We start from the raw sequence: 22221 nt of genomic DNA on the forward strand, positions 1-22221 counted from the left end.
TAACACATATAAGAAAGTCCAACATTCTAAGTGGAATTCATTCAACAATATATTATATTGTCATTGTATCATAACACAGGATAACAAATAAAATGGTGGTGGCCCCAAGCAAGTGCTGCACTCACTATTCTGCTGGTGCAGTCACTATGTACATACATTACATTACTGATCTTGAGTTACATCTTGTATTATACTCCAGAGCTGCGCTCACTATTCTGCTGGTGCAGTCACTGTGTACATACATTACATTACTGATCTTGAGTTACATCCTGTATTATACTCCAGAGCTGCACTCACTATTCTGCTGGTGCAGTCACTGTGTACATACATTACATTACTGATCCTGAGTTACATCCTGTATTATACTCCAGAGCTGCACTCACTATTCTACTGGTGCAGTCACTGTGTACATACATTACATTACTGATCCTGAGTTACCTGCTGTATTATACTACAGAGCTGCACTCACTATTCTGCTGGTGCAGTCACTGTGTACATACATTAAATTACTGATCCTGTGTTGCATCCTGTATTATACTCCAGAGCTGCACTCACTATTCTGCTAGTGCAGTCACTGTGTACATACATTACATTACTGATCCTATGTTACATCCTGTATTATACTCCAGAGCTGCAATCACTATTCTGCTGGTTCAGTCACTGTGTACATACATTACATTACGGATCCTGAGTTACCTCCTGTATTATACTACAGAGCTGCACTCACTATTCTGCTGGAGCAGTCACTGTGTACATACATTAAATTACTGATCCTGTGTTACATCCTGTATTATACTACAGAGCTGCACTCACTATTCTGCTGGTGCAGTCACTGTGTACATACATTACATTACTGACCCTGAGTTACCTCCTGTATTATACTACAGAGCTGCACTCACTATTCTGCTGGTGCAGTCACTGTGTACATACATTAAATTACTGATCCTGAGTTACATCCTGTATTATACTCCAGAGCTGCACTCACTATTCTGCTGGTGCAGTCACTGTGTACATACATTATATTACTGATCCTGAGTTACATCCTGTATTATACTCCAGAGCTGCACTCACTATTCTGCTGGTGCAGTCACTGTGTACATACATTACATTACTGATCCTGAGTTACCTCCTGTATTATACTACAGAGCTGCACTCACTATTCTGCTGGTGCAGTCACTGTGTACATACATTACATTCCTGATCCTGAGTTACATCCTGTATTATACTTCAGAGCTGCACTCACTATTCTGCTTGTGCAGTCACTGTGTACATACATTACATTACTGATCCTGTACTGATCCTGAGTTACATCTTGTATTATACTCCAGAGCTGCACTCACTATTCTGCTGGTGCAGTCACTGTGTACATACATTACATCACTGATCCTGTACTGATCCTGAGTTACATCTTGTATTATACTGCAGAGCTGCACTCACTATTCTGCTGGTGGAGTCACTGTGTACATACATTACATTACTGATCCTTTACTGATCCTGAGTTACATCCTGTATTACACTGCAGAGCTGCACTCACTATTCTGCTGCTGCAGTCACTGTGTACATACATTACATTGCTGATCCTCAGTTCCATCCTGTATTATACTCCAGAGCTGCACTCACTTTTCTGCAGGTGCAGTCACTGTGTACATGTAGCACCCTGAGGATTCGGCTGCTACAGGGGTATTACACCTCAAGCCAGAGGTGTGGTATTCCACTCCCGGGTGAGGATGGAGTGTGGAACTGAGCTCAGTAGGCTGCATGCACTACATACATCCCATTTCCGGGGGACAGACCAATGGTACTCCCACTAGAGAAATGTGCAGGTACGACAGTGTCTGTCCCTGGCTGGAGTGGGAGGGGGGTGGAACATCCCAGTAGTGTAGGGGCAGATAGGGGGAGCAGTCTGGGTAATGCTAGGAGCTCATTGGGTGCTGGTCACCTGAGCTCACACATAGAGGGAGTATATAAGGTGGGAACCATCTTAGATCAGGGTCAGTCTGTCAGAGTTGAGTCAGAGAAGCAGAGCAGCTCAGCCAGCTCCAAGGCCAAGAGAGAGAGAGAGGAGAAAGAAGGACCCAGAGGGGGAGAAGAGGGAACTCCAAGAACCCAAAATTAGACCAGAGGGTGAAGAGTTGGCACAAGGGTACCGGATCCCAAGCTGGTGGAGGGCCCTAATCCTTAGCCAGAGACCGGAGGTCGTGGGCAGGATCTGCCACGACCACCCACTAAATCCACCCGGAAGGCAAACCGTGAATAGGGTCAGGGAACCCAGAGACAAGGGTTTTACCAACAAGAGGCCCGAGGGAGCCGGACTTAGGTGGATCCCTGGTGGGGAAGGCCAGAGAGAAGGACAAGTCAGAAAGGGAGCTCGGGACCACGCTCCGGAATCGCCTGGGGGTTGGCCGAGTCCAGGACCTGGTGGACGCAGCACGGCTCGGGCGGTCACTCAAGGCCGGAGTGACCAACACAAAAGCAGTAAGTAAAACCCTGAACTGCACAGCCCGACTCGGAGTCTTATTACTACTCTCACTGCACCACCACAACCACCACCCTCTACAGCTGACCCCCTGAGGCTATACCCCTCCCGTTGGGGGTTATACTACCTGAGCTGCGCACACACCACCAGCCTCAGCGGACCCTGCTGCAGCGGCGGCCGTACTGACCGCAAATCAACGGGTGGCGTAGTCGACACTAAAGAACATCCAGTAACATCTGTAGGACTGCCACACACTGAGCTTGACACCCTGGGCACGGACCGGGTCACCGCCACTCGGAGACTACAACCCCCACCTGATCCGGCTCCGGGTATCCCCCAAACAACACTGGCCCAGGGGGCGCGTCAACTTTGACGTAGTCGGCAGGATTAAGTGCCCGCAACAACCGGGTACTGCGTGCCTGAAGAAAAGTTCACCGTTACCTTAACAAGAAGTCTCCCGCCGGTTCCGGAGGGTCCCCGCCAACGGACCCCATCACAGGTCGTTTCCCGCCGGTTGTCCGCCATTTGCAGCTTTTTCCCGCCATCCATGGAGTTTCCCGCCACTGGGAGACGATTCCCGCCATTTCCAAAGATTTCCCGCCTTGGAAGAGCGGACGCCATTATGGGCGTGCCAGAGGGTGGCAAGAGGCCACCTCCCATCGTGGGCCAGGTCGAAGAATGGCGCCAAAAGCGGAAACCGCGCCCACCAACAGAGACTGTGATGCTGGAAGTGTCCATCAGCGTAAGAGAACTGCCCCTGGAACTGACAATCACAAAGTTGCCCCGGGACCACCTTCAATGTGGGCGGAGACAGAACAAGAGAGCAAAGATGGGTGTCGCCTGGAGCAGTCTGGAGAGAGCGCACCCGGAGACAAGAAGTCTGGAGAGGAGTCCAGAGAAAGCCTACCCGGAGATGGAGGGAGAGTCAGGCAGCACCGACCCAGTGGTCAGGAGCCTGCTGCAAGCAACAACCCCACTAGGCTTAGTGGAGATCCTAGCACAGCTCCCCCGAGACCGGGAGTGTGCACAGACTGCGCTGGAGGGCCTCGCACGGAGGATGGCCCGGGTGCAGCGAGAGACGTTGGCGGAGTGGAGCCGAGAGATGGCCCAGCAGACCGAAACCCGTCAGCGGAGCACGCCACCCGAGACGAGGAGACAGACCGCCTCTGAGGATGGTGCAGGAGGACTCAAGGCCGGAGACGGCGCCGAGAAGGGAGCTGAACGGACGGAGGCAGGTAAAGGGGACGTCTCTACCCCGAGCCGGGAAACCGTGTGCCTGCCCCAGCTCCCCGTCGCAGAGCCCGAAATTCCCCCTGCCGTGCCCGTCGCTGCATCGTCACCGCCGCAGACTAGGCCTCAACCGGAAACCGCGGCCGCGACCCCTGTGACGTCACGCGCTTCGACCCTGAGCGCGGCAAAGCAGGAAATACCATCGGCCTGGTCGCAAGGCCTAGTACACCCGGGCGCCGCCATTCCAACAGCGCCCCCTACCTCCGCGGAGCCACCAGCCTGGTCGCAGGGCCGAGTAACCACGGGCGCCGCCGTACTTACGGTGCCCTTTTCCTTTAGCGTGCCCCAAGCCTGGTCGCAAGGCCTGGTCAACCCGGGCGCCGCTACCACCACAGCGCCCATAACACCTAAAGTACCGCACCTGGGTGAGGACCTGTTCGCCCAGCATACGTGCCCGGATGGGCAGCCCTTCATATGGCCACCGGAGTTTCACCATCCCCGACTCCGGAAAGAAAGACCCCTAGATGAACCCCTGATTCCGGTTCCGAAGCCCGTCAGGAGGACCCAGCCCCCGCTAGAGGAGACACAGTTTGAGTGGGACCCCACCGGAGGAGACCTCATGGGGTTCACTCAGGAGACTCGGGTGGCCGCAGCGGAGCGTACAGAGTGCTGCCGCCAGCAGCTCGAGGTCTTCGAGAAGGAGCGGAGAGAGAGGCGGGTCCGGGAACAGCAAGTACAGATAAGGAGCGCGGAGCAGAAGAGCCGGACCAGGAGGAACCCCCGTGCAGCTCATGGTCCCCGTACCACCGGGACTGTGATTAAATTCAACCTGCAGCATGGGTGGGGCTTCATAAAAGACCATCATACCCCCGGCGACGTCTTTGTCACACGCAGAGACGTAGAAAGCCATCTGCCGGAGGGACACAGAGGTCGTGACCTGTACGTAGGGGACGAGGTCACCTTCACCCGGCACAAGTGTGCCAAAGGACCCTACGCCCTCCATGTACATCGCCTGACGGAGGAGGAGCTGCGGTGTGAGGAGGAGCAGGAGGACCCGGACGGGTCTAAATCCAAAGAAGGAGCAGGAGAACACCGTCGTTAAAGTACGGTAAAGAGACTGTAAATAGTTACCCATCGGGGTACAGTGAACTGTTGCTGCTTTAAATAAGTCCCCGTTGGGACAAGAGTGAACTGTTAACCCGTGTGTCCCTATTCCCATTACCTGGCCGAGGACTGAGAGCGGCCATATTCCCCTTGTATATAGTTGCGCTTCCTAAGGCGCCCCCTACCGGTTTTATAGTAAACTGTTGTTTTTCTTAAAGAGACTGTCGCGCTTTTCCCGGTCACAAGTTGCACCGTGGCCGGAGGAGCAAGAGTGTTTACAAGGACGTTATTTATGAAGAGTTTTTATGAAAAGTTTTATGTGATGTTTTATATGTTCATGTTTATGAAAAAAATTGTATGTTTTGGATGTTTTTATATCTTACAGCCCGAGGACGTGCTGTGATTTACCAGGGGGGAATGTAGCACCCTGAGGATTCGGCTGCTACAGGGGTATTACACCTCAAGCCAGAGGTGTGGTATTCCACTCCCGGGTGAGGATGGAGTGTGGAACTGAGCTCAGTAGGCTGCATGCACTACATACATCCCATTTCCGGGGGACAGACCTATGGTACTCCCACTAGAGAAATGTGCAGGTACGACAGTGTCTGTCCCTGGCTGGAGTGGGAGGGGGGTGGAACATCCCAGTAGTGTAGGGGCAGATAGGGGGAGCAGTCTGGGTAATGCTAGGAGCTCATTGGGTGCTGGTCACCTGAGCTCACACATAGAGGGAGTATATAAGGTGGGAACCATCTTAGATCAGGGTCAGTCTGTCAGAGTTGAGTCAGAGAAGCAGAGCAGCTCAGCCAGCTCCAAGGCCAAGAGAGAGAGAGAGGAGAAAGAAGGACCCAGAGGGGGAGAAGAGGGAACTCCAAGAACCCAAAATTAGACCAGAGGGTGAAGAGTTGGCACAAGGGTACCGGATCCCAAGCTGGTGGAGGGCCCTAATCCTTAGCCAGAGACCGGAGGTCGTGGGCAGGATCTGCCACGACCACCCACTAAATCCACCCGGAAGGCAAACCGTGAATAGGGTCAGGGAACCCAGAGACAAGGGTTTTACCAACAAGAGGCCCGAGGGAGCCGGACTTAGGTGGATCCCTGGTGGGGAAGGCCAGAGAGAAGGACAAGTCAGAAAGGGAGCTCGGGACCACGCTCCGGAATCGCCTGGGGGTTGGCCGAGTCCAGGACCTGGTGGACGCAGCACGGCTCGGGCGGTCACTCAAGGCCGGAGTGACCAACACAAAAGCAGTAAGTAAAACCCTGAACTGCACAGCCCGACTCGGAGTCTTATTACTACTCTCACTGCACCACCACAACCACCACCCTCTACAGCTGACCCCCTGAGGCTATACCCCTCCCGTTGGGGGTTATACTACCTGAGCTGCGCACACACCACCAGCCTCAGCGGACCCTGCTGCAGCGGCGGCCGTACTGACCGCAAATCAACGGGTGGCGTAGTCGACACTAAAGAACATCCAGTAACATCTGTAGGACTGCCACACACTGAGCTTGACACCCTGGGCACGGACCGGGTCACCGCCACTCGGAGACTACAACCCCCACCTGATTCGGCTCCGGGTATCCCCCAAACAACACTGGCCCAGGGGGCGCGTCATACATACATTACATTACTGATCCTGAGTTACATCCTGTAGTATACCCCAGAGCTGCACTCACTATTCTGCTGGTGCAGTCACTGTGTACATATTTTACATTACTGATCCTGTACTCATCCTGAGTTATATCCTGTATTATACTCCAGAGCTGCATTCACTATTCTGCTGGTGCAGTCTCTGTGTACATACATTACATTACTGACCCTGTATTGATTCTGCGTTACATCCTGTATTATACTCCAGAGCTGCACTCACTATTCTGCTGGTGCAGTCACTGTGTACATACATTACATTACAGATCCTGAGTTCCATCCTGTATTATACTCCAGAGCTGCACTCACTATTCTGCTGCTGCAGTCACTGTGTACATACATTACATTACTGATCCTGAGTTACATCCTGTTTTATACTCCAGAGCTGCACTCACTATTCTGCTGGTGCAGTCACTGTGTACATACATTACATTACTGACCTGAGTTACATCCTGTAGATCTTTTATTATAAAAATGAAAAACATAACAAAATTAATAACAAGAAAATAAACAATGTAATGAACTGGTCCAGCCGCTCCCTCTCTCCTCACACACATATTATACATATATACACAATAATAACTACTCATATTGCAGACTTCTGGTCCGGTTACCAAACAAATAATAACAATATAATAAACAATAACCGACAAATTATATACAAACTAATATATACATTCTTTTTTTTTTTTTTTTTTTTAAATAAATAAAATAAAATAAATTAAAATAAATACTAACTATACAAATATATACAAGACAAAACAAAACCCCCCACACTCAAGCCCACCAGTCCCTCCCCGGCACTGACCTGAGAGCTGGTCCTGCGCCTCAGTCCATGTCCAACGTCCATAGGCCAGATCAGGCAGTGCCAGTTTTTCACCCAAATAACCAGTGTCCCAAAAGATGAACCCACCTCCCCCCTTTTCCCTCCACCCAACCTAACACCTACACCCAAACCCATATATACAATATATACAGAAACAAACAATACAATAACCACAACTGACAAAGCCCAAGTTCGGTGCCTGCAGCCCTACATCACTGTCTACTGATCAATAAAACAAAAATCTATGGTGTCAGCAGCAGCCCACCACCAGGAGAGGAGATGACCAGACTAGGGCACACTAAAAGAAAAGCCCCTCCAGAGGAGAGCGGCCCTCCGTGTACCCAGTCTCTCATACTCCAGAGAACGCACCTTCACCAGGTCACCGAGTATGGTCCTAAACACATCGTCCACTGGGAGGATTTTCCGCTGCGTCGATACTAAGCACCGTGCGTTCCACGTGTGATACCTAACCACTGTGCTAACTAGAAATAAGGTGCAACGGTCCCGACCACCCAGGTCCCCGAATGCCCCATAGGCCCATTCCGCATAAGAGAGACCGGCCAGCCAGGGCCAGCCAATGGAGGTGCCCACCCTGTTGTACACCTCTGTGTTAAAGGGACAACGAAGCAGGAAGTGGTCCATGCTTTCAAGCATGGTACCACAATGCTCCCGAGGACAGTTCCTGTCCTCAGAGCTCCTACACTTCAGATTGTCCCTCACACACAGTTTCCCATGGAAGCAGCGCCAAGCCAAGTCCCAAACCTTCGAAGGGATCCTGATAGAATTCAAAAGATGCAGACCCACCCCAAGATCCCGACTTGGGCAATCCCTGAGCACCAGAGGCCTCTGAAAATGGGTCAACAGAACCCTTTTGTCAAGGAGCTTCCTTGGCAGAGTCCTGACCTCCCACATTCCCAGACCCCACCGGCGAATTACCTTCAGAACCACGGTAGCGTAAGCCGGGAGATGTCCATGCGGTGTGCGGAGATCCTTCACTTGCCCTCCTGTCTCCCATTCCTGGAAGAAAAGCTGAAACCATCCCTTACAGGAGAATACCCACAGAGGAGCCCTCTCTTTCCAGAGGTTTGCAATATTGATCTTAATGAAGGTATTCACAAGGAATACCACAGGGTTGACCATACCCAACCCTCCTAGTCTCCTCGTACGGTAAGTAACCTCCCTCTTGACCAGGTTCAGTCTATTCCCCCATAACAGTTGAAAGAACAAACTGTAGACCCGAGTCCAGAGAGGCTCTGGCAAGATGCACACACTGCCCAGATAGATCAGCAAAGGGAGCAGGTAAGTTTTGATCAGGTTTATCCTTTCCCTTAGGGTCAAAGACCAACCCTTCCATTGGTTCACCTTCTGAGTGGTGATCTCTAGCCTGCTGTCCCAATTTTGTTTGGGGTAATCCCCCTGGCCAAATTCGATGCCAAGAACTTTTGCAGAGACTTTGGGTTCTGGAAGGGTGTCCGGGAGATCAAAACCAGGATCTCCTCCTCCCAGCCAGAGACTCTCACACTTATCCCGGTTGATCTTAGACCCGGATGCCTCCGAGTAGCGATTTACCTCTGACATCAGCCATTCTGCCTCCCCATCAGAGGAATCAAAAACGGTGACGTCATCGGCATACGCCACCACTCTCAGAGTGGCTTCCGGTGCTGCCCGGTCCATCCCGATCCCAGCCAACGGTCCACGCTCCACCCTCCTAAGAAGTGGGTCAATCGCAAACACGTACAGTAGCGGGCTCAAGGGACAACCCTGGCGAACACCACACCCAACCTCAAAAGAGCTGCCAATCCAACCGTTCACAAGCGGGAAACTCTCTGCCCCAGAGTACAAGGTCTTAAGCCAATCAACGAACCCCCCCGGCAGGCCATACCTCAGAAGGACAGACCAGAGGTACTCATGATTAACCCGATCAAACGCTTTTGCCTGGTCCAATGACAGCATGTACCCCTTCCAGTGGCCACCCCTCCCCTGCTCCACCGCCTCTCGGACACAGAGTACAGCACTAATTGTACTGCGGCCCGGAACAGAGCAATGCTGGGCTCCCGAAAGGAGCTGGGGTGCAAATTTCACCAGCCGATTAAACAGCACCTTTGCCAAAACCTTCCTGTCTGCATTGAGAAGCGCTATGGGACGCCAATTCTCAATGCAAGATGGGTCCTTACCCTTTGACAAGATGATCAGGGCAGACCTCCTCATTGACTTTGGCAGAGTGCCCGAGGAAAGACACTCATTGAATACCTCAGTCAAGAGGGGAACCAAGGCGCCCTTAAAGATCTTATAGAATTCAGATGTTAAGCCATCCGGACCGGGAGATTTCTTCAGGGCAAGCCCTTCAATCGCCAACTTAACTTCCTCTTCCCTGATCATCTCTGTCAAAACGCCAAAGAGGGGTCTACCCCTGGTTCGGGGACAGCTTCAGCCAGAAATGCCGATATCTCATCCCATTCCGGATCCCTCTTCCCCAAGAGGTGCGAGTAGAAGGATCTGACGACCTCCAGGATCCCTGATCTGGATCTTTTCAGGGACCCCGCAGTGTCAACCAGTCCTGTAACAACTTTACTATTCACTGACATCTTGCAGTTTCTGTAAGGGTCGGGCGAGCGGTACTTCCCGTAATCCCTCTCAAAAACCAAAGATGCGTGTCTATCATACTGACACCTCATTAGCAAAGATTTCACTCTGGAGATCTCCTCGTGGCTACCTCCAGTTGAGACAAGATGCTCGAGTTTCCTCCTCAGGCCCTGATACAGGCGGTACCTGTCCAGGCTCCTGAGGCTCGAGAGCTGGCGGAAGAATCTCGCCACCCTTTTCTTAAACATCTCCCACCACTCTGACTTACTACTACAAAGATCCAGTAAGGGTACCTGGCTCTGAAGAAAATCCTCAAAGGACTGTCTTATCTCCGCTTCTTCCAAGAGAGACGAATTGAGCCTCCAAAAGCCTCTTCCCATCCGGGGGTCTCTGTAACATTCAGGGAAAACAAAATCAAACAGTGATCGGAGAACTCCACCTCAACAACAGATACTGCTGAAGAGACGGCTTCCTCCTTTAAATAAAACCTGTCTATCCTGGACCTACAGTTACCTCTATGATAGGTGAACCCCTCGTGGCCTGCGGTGTGCCGGATGTGGACATCCACCAGGCCAGCCTCACTAGCTATACTATTAAGGGCGACGCTATCATAAGTCAGCTTGTCTCTGGAACCTCCTCTATCCCGGGGCCTCGTGACAGTGTTGAAGTCCCCTCCAAAGACGACCTGCCGACTCGTAAAAAGGTAGGGCTTGATCCTCATAAAGAGACACTTCCGATCCCATTTAGATTGGGGACCATAGATGTTAATGAGCCGAAGCTCTTGTCCCTTCATGAGGACATCTAATATCAGGCACCTCCCCATTTCTAACTCAATAACCCGTCGGCATTCTACCGGTGCGGTAAAAAGGACCGCCACTCCGCTATACGGCTCAGCCGCAAGAGACCAATAGGAGGGCCCGAGTCTCCCCTCCCTCTTAGCTATAAACACCTCTGCCATATTTGGCAGCCTGGTCTCTTGCAAAAAGAAAATGTCAGCTTCAACCCGGCTGAGAAAATCAAAGGCCGCAAATCTAGCCATGTTTGACTTAATGCTGGCGACATTAATGGACGCCAGCGTCAACGGAGTGGGTACCGCCATCATTGGTGATTGAGTTAGATGACTTTCTTCTTCCCACTCCCCTTATCCTCTGCCTCAGAGGAGGAATCCTTCCCCCTCTTTAATGACACAGAGGTGTCCATTCCCACATTTTTCCTTCTTTTTTCGTCCTCGTCTCCGGACTCTGGGCCATTCCCTCCCCCCAAGGACCTTGCATCCCCAGGAGAAGGAGACTCGGCGCCCCCTGTAAGCTCCGCTGAAGCCGGATCCTCACCCTCAGCCTCCTCCTCAGAGGAAGAAATGTTATCAAGGGCTTGGAACCGGTTAGAAAGACCAACTAGAGGGGAGTCGGTTTTAACTTCCTTAGGTACCTTGGTCAGAGTGGGAGAAGATGTTTTATCTCCCTTCTTTTTCTTCTTTTTGGTGCCGAGCTTACGCTTGTTCTCTAGCCACCGCTTATTATCCTCATCCATACTTTCATAATGGGAGGATTCTGAAGAAGAGGCAGTTTCCTCCCTGTGGATCCTCCTGACCTCCTCATCCAACTCATCATCCCTCGGGGCCTCAGCAGCAAGACTGGCATCCAGGACAGGGGCTGCCCCGGTAGTCTGGGGCTCGCCCCGCTCCCTCTCCTGTCTGCGCTTGTCTAGACGCCTCAGCTGGGCAGGCGTCTTTTTATTGCTTTTCTTCCCTGGCCCCTCAGCTCCCCCACCCCTGCTAGTCCCCTCCCCAGCAGAATCGGCCTCACGGCTTACTCCCACCGGGGTCTCGACTGCATTAGCAAAGGAGCGAGGACAACGGCTGAATGGGTGACCTAACTCACCACACAGGTGGCACCTAATCTCCACACAAGAGGCGTCAAGATGGCCGACACCCCCACACAACGCGCATTTCTGCACGGTGCAGTTTGCACTGAAGTGTGTGGGGTCGCCGCACCTGTGACAGAGCTTCGGTTGCCCCTGGTAGAAGACCAGGACACGATCCCTACCCAGGAAGGCAGACGATGGAATGTGGGCAACCGTACCACCTGAACGCTTAAGTTTTACCATAAACGTCCAGGCCCCTGACCAGATACCAAACTCGTCGCGGTTTTTCTTTGGCATCTCCACCACCTCTCCATACCGACCAAGCGAAGTCATGATGTCATAGCAAGAAAGCGACTCATTACGAGTCATCACGGTCACTTTCTTGATCTGTTTTTGGCGAGACACTGCCTGAACGGCAAAGTCTCGCCAGCCGGGCTCATTTTTTGCCAACTCATAATTCGCCCAGAAGAGCTCAAGCCCCTCCGGCCGAACAAAGCTGACATCAAACTCAGGCGTGGAATAGGGATGTATCAAGACGTAGATGTCAATCGCCTTGAAGCCCATCCTCAGCAGGAGCTCCTCAACTTTAGACCTTGGAGGACATGCATCACTGCCCCTCCACCGAAGACGGACCACATTCCTACGCACACTGCCTGGCCCGGCTGTTGGGAGGGACCACACTATCTCCCCCTTTTTGCTCTCGGAAGGCCCCGAGGCCATGCCTCTCTATCCAGAACGATAGATCAACCTCTCGACCCTCTACCATTAGTGATCTCTCCCCCTTCTTTAGAGCCTCCAGAAGGCGACGTTGCAACATGCCGTCCCCAAAGCCCGGAGACGAGGAGGATGCCCTATTTGCCCCGGAGGTGACACTGGCATAACTCCGGACAGGTGTTGCCACCCCCGGGGGGGCAACCGGACCAGTGACCACGTCAGCCCCAACAGTATCACCATTACCCACCTCCATCTTACCCTCCACCAAACCAGCAACCACACCACCAGACAATGAATTATCCTCATTCACCTCCACCACCACATTCATTCCTGCTGGACCAGTAACAATGGTGGATGACCTTTTGACCTCCGCATCAGGCACAAGGGGCTCAGTCACCTCCATAGAACTGGAGGCGACCTCACCCCCGGTCTTATGTGTGCCCTCCACATCATCGGTCGGTAATTTCCGCTGTTTGGCATTTGGTATAATGTGCCACTGATCTCTAGCTGCAGTTAGGCGCCGCTGATCTTTAGCATCAGGATCTTCCGGACCAGCAACGCCAACACAAAATAGCACTTTCGTGGGAGGACCGGAGCGCTCAGCCCCAACTGCCCCCTCACACTGCCGCCGCTTCTCAACTAAGTGATCAGCGGCAACAGCATTCAGAGGAGCCGAGGCTACCGGAGCTGCCCCCGACACCGGGCTGCTCCCCCCTCCCACTGAGGAGCGCACCACAGCATCGTGGCCTGATGGAACGCCCGCCGCCGGGCCGCCCTCACTGTCCAGCCTCTCGGCTGATGCACCTCCTGCTACGTTCCCACTACTACAAGCAGAGACGGAGCTCTGCGCCTCACTACCGCGCTCTGTAATCTCCCCGCGCCTTTGCACCGGATCCACAGCAGAACCCGGGCTGGGCTGAGCAACGGGGCTTATACAGCGAGCTGAGCCTGCCGCCGACTCAGGGGGTACAGGGAGGGGGGCATATACGTATCTTACCGCTTCCTGCAGCTTTGGCTTGGTCTTCTTTGCCTTTTTGTGGCCCCCAGGTGCCTCTTCTGGTAGATCGTCACCAAGATGGAAGCTTTGGAGGCACACTGGGGACTCCAGGAGTTTAATCTCCGCCATTAGCGCCCCTCCCTGGCCGCTGCTGTCACTGTCCTCCCCAGAGCCGGCAGAACTGCGACCGGATGTCACTGTCGCCTGTCCTGCAGGGAGCTCGCTGCACGTGGCCTGCGGGTGACTTTGCAGGCTACCAGGTGGGGCTTCCTGCTGGTCATCATCACTCTCATCATCCACCTGGCTCTCAGGCTGCAGCCCCATCTGCCTTTGCTCTCTGGTATCAGCCATTTCTCTAAAGCAGTCTTCATTTATAAGTTTTTCTTTGAAAGGACCACTCTGCTCCCTGATGGTGGCTTTCCTAAGTTCCAGGCGTTGAATTTCACTGCTCAGTCTTTTTACCTTGGCTTGGAGCTTGGCCTTCCTTGGTTTGGAGGCCCCTGCAGCTTTGGCGCTTGTGCAGCGCAGCTCCTCCCGTAGCCTCCTGATGAGCTTACTGGCATCTTCATACTCACGGAGGTGGATCATGACCCGGGAGGCATATGTGGACACAGACTCCCGGGGTCCCTGCTGCGCCCACCCCCCCTCAGGGAGGTCGGCCTCACCTCCGTGAGCACTCAGCTTTCCTCTGGAAGGAGCGCCATCTTGCACGCCGCTGTCAGGCTTTTCCTCCATGCTGGAAGCCTTGCGGCTTCTGGGGGTCTCCACAATCCCGGGGGGAGTAGGAGCCACATTGCTGTGACTCCTGGTGCAGCGTCTCACCCCCGAGTCCTCTGATGTGCAGGCCGGTTGCTGGTTTCTTCTGCCCCCCGCCGGCCTGGTTCGGGAAGCAGAAGAATGGGACTTGGCTCCATCACTCATCCCAGAAACCAGCTCTCCCTCCGGGAAAGAGAGAGAGCAGGTCCCCAGGTGGAGAGGTGTTGGTTCTCAGAGATCAGGAGCTCACAGCAGGATCTGCAGCCACCACACCCGTAATCAGCACACTGACTAGCAGCTGATCAGAGCTGCACCCAGTATGCTGCTGGTGGAGTCACTGTGTACATACATTACATTACTGATCCTGAGCTACATCCTGTATTATACTCCAGAGCTGCACTCACTATTCTGCTGGTGCAGTCAATGTGTACATACATTACATTATTGATCCTGTACTGATCCTGAGTTACCTGCTGTATTATACTCCAGAGCTGCACTCACTATTCTGCTGGTGCAGTCACTGTGTACATACATTACATTACTGATCCTGAGTTACATCTTGTATTATACTCCAGAGCTGCGCTCACTATTCTGCTGGTGCAGTCACTGTGTACATACATTACATTACTGATCCTGTACTGATCCTGAGTTACATCCTGTATTATACTCCAGAGCTGCACTCACTATTCTGCTGGTGCAGTCACTGTGCACATATATTACATTACTGATCCTGTACTGATCCTGACTTACATCCTGTATTATACTCCAGAGCTGCACTCACTATTCTGCTGGTGCAGTCACTGTGCACATACATTACATTACTGATCCTCTACTCATCCTCAGTTACTTCCTTTATTATACTCCAGAGCTGCACTCACTATTCTGCTGGTGGAGTTACTGTGTACATACATTACATTACTGACCATGAGATACATCCTGCATTATACTCCGGAGCTGCACTCACTATTCTGCTGGTGCATTCAATGTGTACATAAATTACATTACTGATCCTGAGTTACATCCTGTATTATAATCCAGAGCTGCACTCACTATTCTGCTGGTGCAGTCACTGTGTACATATATTACATTACTGATCCTGTACTGATCCTGACTTACATCCTGCATTATACTCCAGAGCTGCACTCACTATTCTGCTGGTGCAGTCACTGTGCACATATATTACATTACTGATTCTCTACTCATCCTCAGTTACATCCTTTATTATACTCCAGAGCTGCACACACTATTCTGCTGGTGTAGTCACTGTGTACATTCATTACATTACTGATCCTCAGTTACATCCTGTATTATACTCCAGGGCTGCACTCACTATTCTGCTGGTGGAGTCACTGTCTACATTCATTACATTACTGATCCTGAGTTACATCCTGTATTATAATTCAGAGCTGCACTCACTATTCTGCTGGTGCAGTCACTGTCTACATTCATTACATTACTGATCCTGACTTACATCCTGCATTATACTCCAGAGCTGCACTCACTATTCTGCTGGTGCAGTCACTGTGCACATATATTACATTACTGATTCTCTAGTCATCCTCAGTTACATCCTTTATTATACTCCAGAGCTGCACACACTATTCTGCTGGTGGAGTCACTGTGTACATTCATTACATTACTGATCCTGAGTTACATCCTGTATTATAATCCAGAGCTGCACACACTATTCTGCTGGTGGAGTCACTGTGTACATTCATTACATTACTGATCCTGAGTTACATCCTGTATTACACTCCAGAGCTGCACTCACTATTCTGCTGCTGCAGTCACTGTGTACATACATTACATTACTGATCCTGAGTTACATCCTGTATTATAATCCAGAGCTGCACTCACTATTCTGCTGGTGTAGTCACTGTGTACATACATTACATTACTGATCCTGTACTGATCCTGAGTTACATCCTGTATTATACTCCAGAGCTGAACTCACTATTGTGCTGGTGCAGTCACTGTGTACATACATTACATTACTGATCCTGTACTGATCATGAGTTACATCCTGTATTATACTCCAGAGCTGAACTCACTATTGTGCTGGTGCAGTCACTGTGTACATACATTACATTACTGATCCTCTACTCATCCTCAGTTAATTCCTTTATTATACTCCAGAGCTGCACTCACTATTCTGCTGGTGGAGTCACTGTGTACATACATTACATTACTAATCCTGAGTTCCATCCTGTATTATACTCCAGAGCTGCACTCACTATTCTGCTAGTGCAGTCACTGTGTACATACATTACATTACTGATCCTGAGTTCCATCCTGTATTATACTCCAGAGCTGCACTCACTATTCTGCTGGTGCAGTCACTGTGCACATACATTACATTACTGATCCGGTTCTGATCCTGAGTTACATCCTGTATTATACTCCAGAGCTGAACTCACTATTCTGCTGGTGCAGTCACTGTGTACATACATTACATTACTGATCCTGTACTGATCCTGAGTTACATCCTGTATTATACTCCAGAGCTGCACTCACTATTCTGCTGGTGCAGCCACTGTGTACATATATTACATTACTGATCCTGTACTGATCCTGAGTTACATCCTGTATTATACTCCAGAGCTGCACTCACTATTCTGCTAGTGCAGTCACTGTGTACATACATTACATTACTGATCCTGAGTTCCATCCTGTATTATACTCCAGAACTGCACTCACTATTCTGCTAGTGCAGTCGCTGTGTACATACATTACATTACTGATCCTGAGTTCCATCCTGTATTATACTCCAGAGCTGCACTCACTATTCTGCTGGTGCAGTCACTGTGCACATACATTACATTACTGATCCGGTTCTGATCCTGAGCTACATCCTGTATTATACTCCAGAGATGCACTCACTATTCTGCTGGTGTAGTCACTGTGTACATACATTACATTACTGATCCTCTACTGATCCTGAGTTACATCCTGTATTATACTCCAGAGCTGCACTCACTATTCTGCTGGTGCACCACTGTGTACATATATTACATTACTGATCCTGTACTGATCCTGAGTTACATCCCTTATTATACCCCAGAACTGCACTCACTATTCTGCTAGTGCAGTCACTGTGTACATACATTACATTACTGATCCTGAGTTCCATCCTGTATTATACTCCAGAGCTGCACTCACTATTCTGCTGGTACAGTCACTGTATACATACATTACATTACTGATCCTGTACTGATCCTTAGTTACATCCTATATTATACTCCAGAGCTGCACTCACTATTCTGCTGGTGCAGTCACTGTGTGCATACATTACATTACTGATCCTGAGTTACATCCTGTATTATAATCCTGAGCTGTACTCACTATTCTGCTGGTGCAGTCACTGTGTACATATATTACATTACTAATCTTGTACTTATCCTGACTTGCATCCTGTATTATACTCCAGAGCTGCACTCACTATTCTGCTTGTGCAGTCACTGTGCACATACATTACATTACTGATCCTCTACTGATCCTCAGTTACATCCTGTATTATACTCCAGAGCTGCACTCACTATTCTGCTGGTGGAGTCACTGTGTACATACATTACATTACTGATCCTGCACTGATCCTGAGTTATATACTGTATTATACTCCAGAGCTGCTCTCACTATTCTGCTGGTGCAGTCACTGTGTATATACATTACATTACTGATCCTGAGTTACATCCTGTATTATACTCCAGAGCTGTACTCACTATTCTGCTGGTGCAGTCACTGTGTACATACATTACATTACTCATCCTGAGTTACATCTTGTATTATAATCCAGAGCTGCACTCACTATTCTGCTGGTGCAGTCACTGTGCACATATATTACATTACTGATTCTCTACTCATCCTCAGTTACATCCTTTATTATACTCCAGAGCTGCACACACTATTCTGCTGGTGGAGTCACTGTCTACATTCATTACATTACTGATCCTGAGTTACATCCTGTATTATAATTCAGAGCTGCACTCACTATTCTGCTGGTGCAGTCACTGTCTACATTCATTACATTACTGATCCTGACTTACATCCTGCATTATACTCCAGAGCTGCACTCACTATTCTGCTGGTGCAGTCACTGTGCACATATATTACATTACTGATTCTCTAGTCATCCTCAGTTACATCCTTTATTATACTCCAGAGCTGCACACACTATTCTGCTGGTGGAGTCACTGTGTACATTCATTACATTACTGATCCTGAGTTACATCCTGTATTATAATCCAGAGCTGCACACACTATTCTGCTGGTGGAGTCAGGGGCGGAACTACCGCCTGTGCAGCCGGTTCATTGAACGGGGGCCCCCGAGGGAGAGGGGGCCCCTCCAGCCTCCAGCAGGGCCGCCATCAGGGCATGACTGCCCTGACTCCAGCATGGGGCCCGGCCGGTCGGGGCCCCTTCGGGACCCCCCTCTTGTGCGTCTCTTCATGGAGCCCCCCCGCAGGACCTCCCGCCGTCACATGACCGGAGATGTCCCTGCGCTCCACATGGTTCCCCGGCACCATGCTGAGCGCAGGGACATCTCCGGTCATGTGACGGCGCCGGCACAATACTTACCCCTCCCCGTGCCTCCTCAGCGTCTTCCGCGTCCTCTGACTGTGACGTCTCAGGTCAGAGGGCGCGGTGATGTCTTTACACCGCGCGCGCTCTCTCCTGACCTGTCACAGTGCAGAGCGGGAAGACGCGGGCGACGCTGGAGTCCGGAGCAGCGCCAGCAGCAGGTAAGAAGTGAGGTGAGTATTGGATTTTTTTTATTTTTTTCATGTATGGGGCATGGGGCATTATATGGTGGGGGGAAAGTGGGTGTGACATCCTGCATGGAGCATTATATGGTGGGGGGGTGTGTGACATCCTGCATGGGGCATTATCTGGTGGGGGGATGTGTGACATCCTGCATGGGGCATTATGAGGGGGGAACAGCCTGCATGGAGCATTACATGGGGCCAATATTCTGTATGGAGTGTTATATGGGGGTCAGTATTCTGTATGGAACATTATATGGGGGACAGTATCCTGTATGGAGCGTTATATGGGGACCAGTATCCTGTAGGGAGCATTATATGGGGACCAGTATCCTGTATGGAGCATTATATGGGGACCAGTATCCTGTATGGAGCATTATAAGGGGGTCAGTATCCTGTATGGAGCGTTATATGGGGGCCAGTATCCTGTATGGAGCATTATAAGGGGGTCAGTATCCTGTATGGAGCATTATATGGTGCCCATAATACTGTATGGAGGACTATACTGTCCGGTCTGCACTGTGCGCTGTGAGGATTTGCCGGTTTCTGGGCTATTGTAGAATTCACAATAGATATCGCTCGTGTAATGGGGCATTGTAAGGGGGGAACAGCCTGCATGGAGCGTTATATGGGGGCCAGTATTCTGTATGCAGTGTTATGTGGGGCTCACTACAGTCTGTGTCCGCCCCTGGCAAAATCAGCAGCGTATCAAATACTTATTTTCCCCACTGTACTAATAGCACACAGCACTCACATAATATACCAGCAGGTGGGATTAGGTTTGGGGGGCTCCTGTCCAGCGGCCACAGAATAACTGTTGCGGCCGCTGGTCCTGAAAACTGATTTCCTCCTCTCTAGTCTCTAGCGATGTATGTAGGTGTATTGTGCTGATTACACTGCCCCCTAGTGTCCAACAATCACTCTGCATAACATTTTCAAAAGCAAATATCTGATATTTAGTTCTGTGTTACACCCAGACAGACGAGCCGCTGTATACTCACACGTATCAGATTCCTGAATATTTGGAAGCTTTACTAGTTTTTTTTATCACAAAACATGGAGATGTCGGGGATTGAACCCAGGGCCTCATACAGGGAAAGCATGCGCTCTACCACTGAGCTACATCCCCTGTATGGACACCCATGGATTTGTTCTCATCTCCAAGAGTCACTAATCTATGACTATCTACTAATAGATTTTCTCTATTATTTTTTCTCTTTTATAATCATGCAGCATAAATAACATCATATTCTCATAGTCTGGACTATTAGGGACAAGACAAAACTATTTTTCTTTAATTTTTTCATTATTTGTTTATATTTAAAATATGGGGAAAAAAGGAGGCGATTTTATTTTTTATGCCTTTTATTGAACAGATTAAAAAAAAATGCAATTCTCCTTTTCCCGTATTTTAAAGAGATTGTTCCCTACTGGATGGCGCTTTTCTATTGTCCCAATGAATTAAGAAGAAAGCATAGAGCACTTACCTCCCAGATACGCACCGTGACAAGCACTGCACCCCATGATGATCTCCTGACATTGCTTATGTCTGATGATTGGTTGCAGGCCATCAGCAGCGGTAGAAAGGCGGCATCACCTGCAGGAGAGATTACACTCTTGTGTCAGTGTGAGCGGGCTGTCGTGGAGAGCAGTCACATTAGTGACTGCTGATGTGACTCTTCTCCAAGTCATCCGGATTGTCGTGGGACAGTATGGATTATATTCACGGCAGACAGGTGAGTATTATGGTGGTTTACTACTTTTTGTCGTTTACAGGTGACAAAGGCATCAGGGATTAGGTGTTAAGGTGAGCATTATGGTGTTTTTTTATTTTTTTCTCTTTTACAGGGGACAAAGGCTTTGGTGAATTAGGTGTAAAGGTGAATATAATACTTTTTTATTTTTATTTTAATAAAGGAGTGTTTGTCTTTATTTCAAGCCCAGTGTACATTATGTGTAAAATAAAGAATTAGATTAAAAAAACAGAGGGGGCTCTGGCCAAATTTTCATAACCAGCAGAGGGAAAGCCGTCTGCTGGGGGCTGATATTACTAGCCAGGGAAAGGGGCCATTAGCCCAAAATGTTCCCTGGTTATTAATAACAGCTATCAAAAGACTGACCGTCACTTCCAAAACAGAAAACTGGTCTGTACAGGTGCTTACTAAGAGTTGCCATCTATATAACTAACAAATAAAGTAGCACTCTGTAGCGCTATAGCATGAAAACATGAAATGTATGAAATTTGAATTGCATTACTGCTCTAGAAAATAGAAATAAATGAGAATTCTTAGCGCATAAATTAGCCAATTCATGTGTACCCGATAGCCATGGTAAGGCGACTCTCGTTGCCAGGAACCTACCTAGTGTGAATCCAATCTTATACTAAAGTCTACATGTATATGGGAGGGTAGGATCCTGCTATAATTAAAACCTCCTGAGGCTTAGGGGTGGAGTGATCATTCAGAAATCCTATGTATACAAATATCAAAAGACTGACCGTCACTTTCAAAACAGAAAACCGGTGTGTACAGGTGCTTACTAAGAGTAGCCATCTCCATATATAACCAACAAATAAAGTAGCACTCTGTAGCGCTATAGTATGCAAACATACTATTGTTATAGTTACAGTGGTGGCCAAAAGTATTGGCACCCCTGCAATTCTGTCAGATAATACTCAGTTTCTTCCTGAAAATGATTGCAATCACAAATTCTTTGGTCTTATTATCTTCATTTAATTTGCTTGCAAGGAAAAAACACAAAAGAGAATGAAGCAAAAATCAAATCATTGATCATTTCACACAAAACTCCAAAAATGGGCCGGACAAAAGTATTGGCACCCTCAGCCTAATACTTGGTTGCACAACCTTTAGCCAAAATAACTGCGAACAACCGCTTCCGGTAACCATCAATGAGTTTCTTACAATGCTCTGCTGGAATTGTAGACCATTCTTCTTTGGCAAACTGCTCCAGGTCCCTGATATTTGAAGGGTGCCTTCTCCAAACTGCCATTTTGAGATCTCTCCACAGGTGTTCTATGGGATTCAGGTCTGGACTCATTGCTGGCCACCTTAGAAGTCTCCAGTGCTTTCTCTCAAACCATTTTATAGCGCTTTTGGAAGTGTGTTTTGGGTCATTGTCCTGCTGGAAGACCCATGACCTCTGAGGGAGACCCAGCTTTCTCACACTGGGCCCTACATTATGCTGCAAAATTTGTTGGTAGTCTTCAGACTTCATTATGCCATGCACACGGTCAAGCAGTCCAGTGCC

At 49.7% G+C, this 22221-nt stretch overlaps 1 pseudogene; it reads left to right on the forward strand.

The window, feature by feature from the left end:
* LOC141221835 (uncharacterized) overlaps positions 1-20826 on the forward strand; it is a 62454-nt pseudogene extending 41628 nt beyond the window's left edge.
* The last annotated feature ends 1395 nt before the right edge of the window (positions 20827-22221 follow it).

This window comes from Phyllobates terribilis, unplaced genomic scaffold (genome assembly GCF_046119375.1).
Source record: "Phyllobates terribilis strain yellow unplaced genomic scaffold, ASM4611937v1 Scaffold_339__1_contigs__length_2057567, whole genome shotgun sequence".
Taxonomy (NCBI): domain Eukaryota; kingdom Metazoa; phylum Chordata; class Amphibia; order Anura; family Dendrobatidae; genus Phyllobates; species Phyllobates terribilis.